The following is a 12,295-nucleotide window of genomic DNA, read 5'->3' as shown; positions in this document are numbered from 1 at the left end:
AAATCTTTTGTCAGAACAATAAACCTGCACTCAAAGGTGTTCGGCAATAGGAAAACCTGTTTTTGAGGTACTGCACCTTCCGAGAACCCTTCCAATAAACCTAAATCTGCCATTTACCACCCATAATACTGACTTTACGTGATCGTTTCATTTCATCTTTTTTTATGTAACCCATAAATATGTAAACGTCGTGACGTATACCAGACGTTCGGGTCTGATCGTGTAACCGGATATCATTCGGGTCATTCCTCTATGTTGTAGACGTTATCTTTCAGTTATCCACACTTAAGAGATGTCTTTCGGTAGACCAAATGTAAATTACGGCAGTCATCCAGCATTTCCTTACGACGATATTTTCCCATAAACATCAGCATCGTCAGTGAACACTTCGACAGTGGTGGACCCTATAAATCGTTTATATATAATGAGAGGATTAATGGGCCTATTTCCCTTTCTTGGGACGCGTCCAAATTTACTTTCTGTTGCACATTCGCGCTGCAGTGTAAAATAGCTAAACAGTCTTCGAGCCGCTCGTATACCACCAATGATATTACGTATGAGTGTATCTTTTTATCAGTAGACAATACAGAACGTTTTTCAGATATCTAACAAGACAGAGTGTAGATGTTGAGATGCATCTCCTATTTGCATGTCGTGTGTGAATAATGCGAGATACATTTCGCAGTAGTGGTCCTGTAATCAAGCTGGTTCCTCGAGAGAAATTTCTTTTCCTCCACAATGTAATCTTGAAGTTTCAAATATTCTGTATGACACTGCAGTAGACAGACGTTAGCGACATGAAAGTGGCGGTTTGAAGAGGACTGGAAGAGGAAATATACTGCAACTAATAGAATCTTCAGTAACATCAGTACTAATATTTCTAAGGTTGAACGAATTATTCACTCTGCGGCGGAGTGTGCCCTGATATGAAACTTCCTGACAGATTAAAACTGTGCGTGCGACCAGGACTCGAACCCGGGACCTTTTCGCGGGCATGTGCTTTACCGACTGAGCTACCCAAATACGACTGAGGACCCACTCTCACACCTGTACGTCAAGGCCACAGGTTCGCATCACGGTCCGGCACACAGTTTTAATCTGCCAGGAAGTTACGCCTTTAATCTTGAACCAAAAAAACTTAAAACAAAGGCGTATTTTGTGAACCTCTGTACGATGTGTCAGAAAATAGATTGAACTACGTTTTAAACGGAAAAATAACCAACTTCCCTCATATTTTATTAAGATAAAAGCATACTTTAAAGACAACAGCCCCAGCAATCGACCCCTCGCGAGAAAATTTTGGCCATAATTGTGACAGTACGCAGTCATGACCTTCTGCATGTACAGGTTTTAAATTCGCGCTGACCGGTTACCTTTCAGTCACTCCCACTGTGCCCTTGGGCTTGTGCACACTGCACGCAGCAGAGGCACAGAGCCGCTTTTGTGGAGCACGTTTACCAGTGAGGCACCGCACACTGCGCGCAGCCGAGCAGCAGGGGAGGATTAGTTCGGTCAGCACTCTGTCCTGTTCAGGCTGCGGAGGTGAGCTGATCGCTGCATGTTAGCGCTAGCTCCCCAGCATGTACGGACGACTCGGAACTGGAGGCAAAGCTGCTGCCCTGCTGCAATTGCTGGGCCTCGTGCTCGGCGTATCAGAACGCGGGGAACGCAAGAAGACGGCAGAGCGGAAGGAGCAGTGTTATCGCTGCCAAAAACTTGGCCATGTCGCCAAGTACTGCCGTAATGCAGTGGCATGCCTTCGTTGTGCGCAAGCACACGATTCGCGCCACTGCCCCAAGAAAGACTCCACACGCTGCTGCGCCAATTGTGGCGGCCCTCATGCCGCGAACTCTCGCGGCTGCAGCTACATCAAGAACTGGAGCCGCTGGGACAAGGCTAGACAGAGACAGAAGACCACCAAGAAGGCGGCGACAGCCGAGGTCGTTGCGTCGTCGCCACCCCCCGCCTTTGGCGGATCCTTGGTGGCCGATGACGTGGCTGTACCATCTGACGCAGTCAACGAGGCGTGCGCCAGGGTCCGCGCCGCCGCCGATGAAGAAATTGCTGCCCTCAAAGCCGCAATGGCGGAAGAGAGGGCAACACTACAAGCTGAGCTAGCCGAGGCTCGGCTGCTGGTGCACAGTGTCCGTGATGCATTGGCCAGCCAGCCCCACCCAGCACAGAAGAAGGATGCTGACACGCACACTGCCGCCCCCGTGGAACCCGTAGCAATACAGGAAGCTACGAGGGTGGAAGCACAAGACGCAGCCGCTCAGAGAATCGTCATTATGGAGGAGGCCCCTTGCCCCCTCTCCAAGACGCAGCTGCAGAAGGTAGTGTCCATTCACTTGGATACTCTCAGGTCCTACAACGCCCGCCCTCCTCTCACTCCTGTCCAGTGGGAAGCTCTCTTCGTCTCAATAGAACAACAGGAACAAGAAGAAGAGAACGCAAGTCAAGAACAAGGGGCGAGGACCGCCGAAGACGCCAACTGGGAGGATGTGACACATCCGAAAGTGTCACAAGCAGACACATTCCACAAGAAGAAGAAGAAGGACAACAAGAAGAGGCACCCTGACGGCAGGAGGACTTAGAAGACCCTCCTCACCGCGCCCGACACCCATCACCATCATCATCACCATCAATTATCCGCTCTGTCAGTCGCTGACTGACAGCCCCAGGCGTCGACAGGGCCAGTCAAGTAAAGGCCCCTAACCGACGCATACCTGTCAATTCACGTGACCTATCGCCTGTCTCCGACCGGCAATCATACGTATCCATTACGCACAACCGTCCCAGTTATCCCCAAACATCCCAGCAAACCTCACCCCATCTAAGTGGAGTAAATGTCTAACGACAACAAACTCCTCCTTTACATCCTCAAGAAGAGGAATTTCAAGTGCGAAGCAGCAGCAGCCTGCGGTCCGAGCCGCGCAGTTTTGCTCCGCCTGCGGCCCGAGTGGCCCGTTATCTCAGATCCCGTCTCTGTTAGCAGTTCGCACCATCACAGAGGAATTTTTGTCTGTGGCACCGCGCTTGGCCAGTAGTGGCTTTCGCGCAGCAGTGTGTGCGTCTGCGACAGTACCTCATTTTCGTTCGTGTACGAAGTCTTTTAGTTATGGAACACCTCATTCAGTTAGTTCAGGACAACCTAGTGCTGTACGACACCAGTCATCCAGACTACATGCGGAATAAATTGAAGGACGAAATATGGAAGAAGGTTGCAGAGGAATTACATTACAGCAATTGTAAGTATTATTTATTAATTGATTTATTTATTTTGTATGCGTTTTCACAATATACATATAATATTAATGACATAAGTTCTTCTCTTTAGTATTGGCCTCTTTTTATAGCTGCATACTGCCACTGAACAGAACCTTCTGGTGAATTAAAACACTCATTAAATTTTTCTCTCGTAAGAAAAGCTTCACTCGTGTTTATACAACTACTTGGAGCAGGCGACAAAAGCTGGTTGGTACTCAGAGGTCCCACCCATGTCGTTCTCCTCAGCGAGATCATTTGACGTAATGTTATCAGTCTTCAAGTAATTATGAAGTACACATGTAGCTGTCACAATTCTGTCTACAGTTTCTAGTTTACCCTCAAAAGGCCGTTTAAACACACGAAATCGGGAACTCAAGATCACAAATGCACACTTTACAGTTTAACGAGCACGAAGCAGTCTGTAATTATAAACTTTATTTTCGTCATTACCAGTAACTCTGCATTTAGGGTAGCATCGCATTAAGTTTTTTAATAATGAAATGCCTCATCACCTACGAAAACGTAAGAGTTTCTGTTTTGTTGTCTAGGAAGCGATTTATCTCTTGGGATATTTAAAGTTCCGTCAGGCATTTTTCTTGCTAGGTAAATCTGTAATGAGCATCGACAGTAACCATTAATACTACAGAACAATGCAGTTTATAATTGAAAAATGAGGAATCAGATAATTGAGGTTTTCGCAAAGTGATATGTTTCCCATCAACAGCTTTTAGACAATTGTAAAACTGCCATTTCCTCTCAAAGTCAGAAGCACTATTTTCCACGTAACTGTTGTTGGCTCAGGTAGATAAATGGGCTGTAGATGCTTCCATATTGCTCCACACACACCATAAACCATCTTCGACACTGTCCTTTTACCCATGCGCCAGCTTAGAGCGATGGTTTTAAACATGTTCCTCGTCGTTAAATACCTAAAATGAAAAAAGACAACAATCCGTTATGTCGCATAAGCAGAGTGGACAGAAAGTTACTAAGTGTTTTGACATTTATGGTACATGTACACGAAATCACAGATTGTTTCTGAAACTGCTAGGGGAATAGGGCAAAACTATTCGAATATATAACTGTTCACATTTCTTATGTCACTTTATACGGAAATATGTGAAAAACTAAATTCAGGAATTCCTTGTTGCAGGGGAAACAGCGAAAGAAAATTGGAGAAAACATAGTGATTGTCATCGAGATGCCCTCCGTAGACAGAAAAAAAGAGTGGGCAACCAGCAACCAAAATCAGATGGAATTTTTAGTTCCATATATGGCCAACAGAGGTACAGTAACAAAAATGATGGAAGAGGAAAATGCTACAACGAGCGTTGCAAATGATGGTGGAGGGGATGACGTAACAGATACACAGAGGAACGAAACACAAGAAGACTTGGGGACGCCGTTGTCAAAGAAGAAGAAGAAGAAGAAGAAAGCAGATGTCAGTAAAATCATTCTTGAAAGTATTAACAGCTACGAAGAGAGAGCTAAGAAAAGAGACATTTTACGCGAAATCACTGCATCAAGAAAATGACGCCTTACACCAATTTTTCATGTCGATGTACCTATCGACAAAAGAGATGCCAAAGGCCTACCAAGTGTTGGTAAAGAAAAAAGGGTTTCAGTTAGTATCTGAAACGGAGGAGGACATTTTAACTAAACCAGTGGCTCAACATCATTCTTCAATATCATCATGCAGGACAGAAAAAAGTTCGGCTACCATGTCAATATCTGACTCTCCTGGTACGATGTTTGAAGCTTCAGCACCACATTTACTATAAACAGTGTTATCATGTTCATCATTTTAACAAATTTACAGATGGAAATTGTTTCTCTGAAAATAATATTGAGAGAAAAAATACTTTATCTCAATTGCATAAGTATTTCTATGGAGTGTAGCCATGTATGGCAGCGAAACATGGACGATAAATAGTTTGGACAAGAAGAGAATAGCAGCTTTCGAAATGTGGTGCTACAGAAGAATGCTGAATATTAGATGGGTAGATCACATAAGTAATGAGGAAGTATTGAATAGGATTGGGGAGAAGAGAAGTTTGTGGCACAGCTTGACCAGAAGAAGGGATCGGTTGGCAGGACATGTTCTGAGGCATTAAGGGATCACCAATTTAGTATTGGAGGGCAGCGTAGAGGGTAAAAATCGTAGAGGGAGACCAAGAGATGAATACACTAAGCAGATTCAGAAGGATGTAGGTTGCAGTAGGTACTAGGAGATGAAGAAGCTTGCACAGGATAGAGTAGCATGGAGAGCTGCATCAAACCAGTCTCAGGACTGAAGACCACAACAACAACATCTTAAACATACAGCATATTTTTCTTCTGTAGATATGGGCTCCCGCATGTGACATAGTTTTCCTCTTGTCTTGCTCTATCAATGTATGAACCTCTTCAAACTGCCGTCTGTTCAGTCGGAAGCTTTCCCTGAATACGTTATCAAGAACTTCCGTAGACAAAACGTATTCGCCATGTGTTCTTCGCATTTGCATGTACTTGCTTTTCCATAGAGATTTTTCTCTGTTCTTGTATGCACTCTACAATAAAATAACACTCCCGAGTTCCGAATCAGAATCGGAATCTAAGTCTGACTGCATAGACAGACTCTCGGTGGACATTGCTGGGCGTTCTGTGTTTCGCGAGCGCTTCGCCACCACTGAGCTCTGCCATACTTCTACTGCGTGCAGTGTGTGGCGGGCGTAATGCCTGAGCCCGCAGCACTGTACAGCGTGAGAGACTACCAGAACCCTCATATTCCCGGAATGTCGAATGCGAGAGGAGGGGCAAGAGTAGAGTGCCACGTCGTAAGATTTGTACCTCCCACACACAGACGTACAGTATTATTCGTATTTTAACAATATTCCCGCAATACACGTCTCAAAATCAAAATGAATAAACCTAAAAACTGAAGGATTTACTAATTTTTGATTTACGGTTTAATCAAGCCAGACACTTTGGAAAACGGTGCAACTCCTGAAAATGTACGTCCGTTTAACGGTGTGACTTTTACAGTCCAAAGAAAAAACGCACAACGCCGGTGTTAATAATCAAATAGCGCTACGCCACTTCTGTCATGACACACTCCTTTGTTTCATTCATTTATACTGTACTCGTGCATCGCAACACAAAAATGTTTAAAGGAGAGAGATCTGTGGCACAGCCACAGGTTACAAACCGCACACTTTGGGGCAATGAACAAAACATGGTACCAACTCGAAGCAGTAGTTCACAACCTCTTACACTATTATACAGTACTTCGCGCTTGAGCATTAAGGGCTGACTGTGGCGCGGAGCAAGTGACAGACAACCGGTATGCGCGCATATTTAAAAACTGAACTCTTAGTTGGTAACTGTGTACTGTCACAATTATGGTCCAAATTTTCACACAGGATCGATTGCTGGGGATAATGTCTCCCTAGCGTGCTTTTTTCTTCTCAAATATGAGCTCAAGTTGGTGATGTTTCCTTGTTATTAGAGCAGCGAAGATATCTGTAAATGCAGTAGGTTCATAAGCAAAAAAATAAATATGAGAAGGTAGTCGATTGCTGATTTCATAAATTCAGATCAACATTAGAGGAGAGCTTTCAACAGTGCTCTTTCAATTTTTGTTTGGTTTGAAATTGTGTAATCGGATAGGTAGACGTATTCATATCGTTCTGTTGTGTCGTTCTAAATATGTTCGCTGTCATGGAGGAACGGTAGCTTGCTTTAGGCCGCTCGTCCAAATTTCATCCCTGGTGTTACACCTTGAGAACTGAAATGATATTAAATAATTCCCTTTTAAGTAATTTCCTGTTTAATAACATAAAGTATGTTCACACACAAATTTTGTGTGTGCAATTGCTGTTTCGTCGCGGTATTATCGAATAACAGACAGTGTTGCTCCGATATCAATTAATTCTGTATTAACGAGATTCCGTTATCTTATGTGACGGGTAATGGCATCAAAAATCCTCCACTGTTGTAAGCGGTTTTCATGCTTGAGGCGGGTTACACATCCGTAAGAAATACTGAAACTTTCTCCCGGCCCGAAATGCTATACTATCTTTGATTCAACAGAAAACAACAGTTAAATAATCCAAAAAGGTTATTGCTATCAATTACATGACTTCGGTAGATATGAAATTGTGTGGTTAGTCTTGCCAGCCTTGCTGCTTATTGTAAATACTTTATTATTTTCCGAAAATTGTGCAACAGGTCTACCGGAAAAGGAGGAGGAGGGACAGTTACGTAATTTCAACTGTCCGCCGTCAGGAAAGGAAAGCGGTGTGAGCGTGTGATGGACGGAGGCGAGAGCGATAGTGAACCAGTGCTGAGTCACTTGAGAGAAATTTAATCTGACGTCGCGTTTGATAGGACAAGACAAGACGTAGAAGAAATAACCCTTATCTACGAGAAGAACGACAGTTCTATGCAAGCTAATGTGGTATTTTAAATATTAATTATTGTAATGAGGCTGTCAATAATCGTAGCCCGGCTAGCTCAGTCGGTAGAACTTGGCTGGCTGCCCGCCTGTGAACACGTGTGCCGCTGTGCTATTGTGCGTCCCAGGTAGGCGAGGATTACCGGCCGCCGAGCCGTCGCCGCCCGACATCCTACCGCGCCGCGCCCGCCGCCTGCCGGCTCCCGCGCCGCGCCAGCCGTTGCCGTTTCAACGATTTGGTGAGTGCCCTACGAAAATGACAACGTTCAACCGCTCAAGTACGACCATTCAGTGCGCGTTTGATAGAGAACACGAACGGCCGTCCTCTTTCGATATAGAGGAATGGATGTTCCACGAACTTAAAATTCAGGAGGACGAATTAGACGGGCTGCAGCTGGATTTCACGCTGCTCAGCCTTTTTCTGAAGCTGAAAACGGACGTGAGATGCGAGACGCTCGTGAACGTAAGCGGAGGTGTTAGGAAGTTTAAACACCGGGATGGCCGCGTCAGCGATGTAAAAATCACGTACGCCGGACACGGCGTGAGAAACATTAAAGTGTACAACCTCCCCTTCGAGGTGCCAAATGAGGAAGTTGCACGCTACTTCAAGATGTATGGTGAAGTTCTCTCTGTAACGAGAGACTTCTGGGGTGCCGGGCACCGGTACAAAGTTGACTCTGGTGTTAGGTCCGTCAGGATGGTCCTAAGAAAACACGTGCCGTCTTTTATTGTGATAGGGGGACACAGAGGTGTTGTCCAATATAGCGGACAACCACCGACGTGCTCCATTTGCAGCTCCACGGAGCACATGAGGAACAGCTGCCCGAGGAACAAAAGAGTGGCTCAGCTGCCGCGTGAAAACGCGGAAAACGCTACGGAGCAGGCGGCGAGCTACGCCGGAATTTTGTCGGGCCAGAGCCCGCGCGCCAACGACGAGCCTGCCGTAGCGGAAGCGGCGCCAGCCGTGGCCGCCCAGCCGGCAACACCGGCCCCAGCAGCGGCCGCCGCGGCCAGCGCAGGGGAGAAGCGGCACCTGAGCTCCGACTCGGACAACGAGACCTCAATGGAGGCCGAGCCGGCGGCCGCCCCCTCCCCCACCGCCCGGCGGGTGAAGGTGACGCGCGCCGCCGCCGCCCGGCCGCCAGCTGAGGCTGTCATTCACGGCAGCCAGCAGGCCGAGCCCAGCGCAGGGTCCACGCCCACCTCGTACACCGAGGCGCACGAGATCGCCATCAAGAAGCAGGTGACGAAACTCGCCCGCATCTTGAAGGAGTCCGACGAAGAACCGAAGGAGTCGAACGAGCAGCCGCAACCGGCGTCCAAAGCCAAAAGGCGCCGCAACAGGCGGCGAAGCCGCAGCAGCAGCTCTAACGAAGAGAGGATGGAAACCTCAGACGGGGAAGCGTCTGACATACCGTCCGCAAATGCAGGGAATCAAGTCTCCGAACCGGAGGACGTAGTTCTCCGGCCGGACCGCCCACAGCAAGCACAACTCCCGCCTCCACACAGCGCTTAAATGCAGACACGCTCGTGCTATAACGTCATCACGTGCAACGTAAATAGGATGAATTCGGTTGTCAAGATAGAAGCCCTCACGGAGTTCCTGCAGCACCGAGCTGCTGATGTAGCAATGCTACAAGAAGTAGTAACAACCGACATAGAAGAAATACCGGGATTCGACGTCTTTTCGAACATAGACGCAGAAACGAGGACTGGCACGGCGATAATGGTGAGAAATGGGATCGACGTGGAGAACATCAAGACCCTGACTGACGGCCGCGGAATAGCGGTCCAAGTAGCCGACACATATTTCGTGAACATCTACGCGCCGTCAGGCACAGAAAACAAACGAGCTAGAAGCCAGTTCTTTAACGAAGACGTCTGTGGACTCCTCCCACACAACAATGTCAACGTTGTGTTGGGAGGCCACTTTAACTGCGTGACTGCTCGAGAAGACCAAGTCCCGGTACCAAATCTGTGCACGGAGTTGCAGGAACTCGTAAGAAAGCTAAAGCTAGACGACTCCTGGCGCATACTACAGCCAAACACAACCGAATTCACTTATTACCACAACCGCGGAAGAAGCAGGCTCGACAGGATTTACATGACCAGAGATTTGGCCGCCTCTGTATCGCATGTGGAAGTCTGCCCTGTGATCTTCTCCGACCACTGTGCCTACACATGCAAGCTCCAGCTGTCAACGAGGAAAATCTCAGGAGGGAGATCAGTGTGGAAGCTTAACACACAACACCTAAGTGACGCCAAATTACATCAGGAGATTGCGCACACCATACAAGAAAGTTTACGGACGCGACAGCAGTATCCGTCCACCACACAATGGTGGGTTGAACATTGTAAACCGCAAATAAGGAGGACACTGATTAGGCACAGTGCGGAGAGGGCATTCTGGAGGAAGAGCACTGCAGACTTTTACGCGCAGTGTCTCAAGGACGCGCTCAACTTTCCTTTTGCGCACACCATACAAGAAAGTTTACGGACGCGACAGCAGTATCCGTCCACCACACAATGGTGGGTTGAACATTGTAAACCGCAAATAAGGAGGACACTGATTAGGCACAGTGCGGAGAGGGCATTCTGGAGGAAGAGCACTGCAGACTTTTACGCGCAGTGTCTCAAGGACGCGCTCAACTTTCCTTCAGACGACGACCTGCTTCTCACGCGAGTTAGAGCAATAAAGGCGCGCCTACTGAACATCAAGCGTCAACAGATGAAAGGCGTCGTCGTCCGCAGCCAGGCACACGGCGCCACTGAAGACGAACCTGCCACACTGCACCACCTGCACAGGGAGAGGGAGAGGGCTCATAGCAGAACAATCAGGGAGCTCAGCGACGCAACAGGCCGCAAGATAACAACTAAATGGGACATGATGCGTCACATAGAAGAGCATTTCTCCGACCTCTTCAAGGGAGATGTTCCAGACGACGCAGAAACAGCCAAAATCTTAGAGGAAACGCGCAGACAGCTGAACAACACCGACCGCGCTTTGTTGACTGAGGCCGCGACAGAGGACGAAGTCAGGTGTGTTCTCAAAACTTGCGCCAGCGGCAAGGCTCCAGGAGCGGACGGAATACCGTCCGAATTCTACACCACCTGCTGGGACAAAGTAGGTGGAATTATGACGGAAATCGTCAATGAAATATTAAACGGAGAAGAAATACCACCCCCGTTCCTGGAAGGGTCCATTACCCTGATTCCAAAAACAAAAGCGCCTAAAACAGTAGCAGACTACCGACCAATAACCCTTTTAAACGCGGACTACAAGCTAACAGCAAAATGCGTCGCTGAAAACATGAAGCTCGCCCTGAAGAAAGCCATCAGCCCGTGGCAGACATGTGCAGTGTTAGGCAGAAACATCTTTGACGCCGTATGCACGTACAGAGACGTTATAGCACACGCCGCATCCAACAGAGCGACTGCAGCCATCGTTTCTGTAGACTTCCAAAAAGCCTTCGACAGGATCGGTCACCGGTACCTACTGAAGACTTTGACGAGACTAGGTTTTGGCCCCAAATTCGCCCAAGTCATCGAAAACATGTTGACAAATGCCACATCACGAGTAACGATAAACGGCTGGATATCTGCGCCGATAAAACTGGGGAAATCTGTGAGGCAAGGGTGTCCACTGTCGATGGCACTATTCACAGTAGCCCTCGACCCAGTCCTCAGAAAGCTCGCCGCCACCATCAACGGCTACAAGTTACAGGACGTTAAAGTGACGTGTATGGCATATGCCGATGACTTGAGCATTTTTGTGGATGGAAAGGAAGATATTGACAGTGTCCTCCCAATAATTGAATCGTTTGGAAAGGCATCTGGGGCGAAAACCAACCCAAACAAAACAGTGCTGCTCCCCATAGGAAACGGGAATTTGAGAGAAGCCAGACCATGGTACCAGGTGACCGATAAATATAAGGTGCTAGGTGTCCAGCTGCAGGCCTGCCCACTGAAAATGGCCGCAGAAAACTGGCGGAACATCCTGAACACCACCAGAGGACTCGTCAGGACACACTCCAACAGACACCTAACGTTGGATCAAAAGACGCAGCTTATCAACGCAACGATCCTGGCGAAGGCATGGTACATGGCACAAGTCATAAACGTACCAATAGAAATAGGGAAGTCTATAAGAAGCGCTGTGTACTACCTACTGTGGAGGCGGGAAATATTTAAAGTGTCACAAGCCACCAGCACTCTTCCTAGAGAAGAAGGGGGGCTCGGTTTAATAGACGTCACAACGAAATGCGCGGCACTGTTGCTCCATAGAGCACTAAAAATGGAGGACAGAAGTGTAGACTGTACCACGTCGTCTCTACTGAAGGAACACAGACCAGACTCCGAGGAAGCGCCGGTAGACGTCAGTCGAATACCTTTTAAGATGCGCTACCTAAAACAAGGAATAATGGACAGCAGCTACATAACATCCACCCTAGCAGTCAAGGAGATGAGAACTGCAGGGAAAATCTACCGAGCGCTACGAGGTAAACAGGTCAGAAGCAAAACGGAGACGAATCTTCCAGGCCACGACTGGCCACAAGTCTGGAAGAATCTCTCCGTGAAAGCCATACCTCCAGA

The sequence above is a fragment of the Schistocerca gregaria genome, chromosome 8 (assembly GCF_023897955.1).
Source record: "Schistocerca gregaria isolate iqSchGreg1 chromosome 8, iqSchGreg1.2, whole genome shotgun sequence".
NCBI lineage: Eukaryota > Metazoa > Arthropoda > Insecta > Orthoptera > Acrididae > Schistocerca > Schistocerca gregaria.
This window is presented reverse-complemented; position numbering follows the sequence as displayed.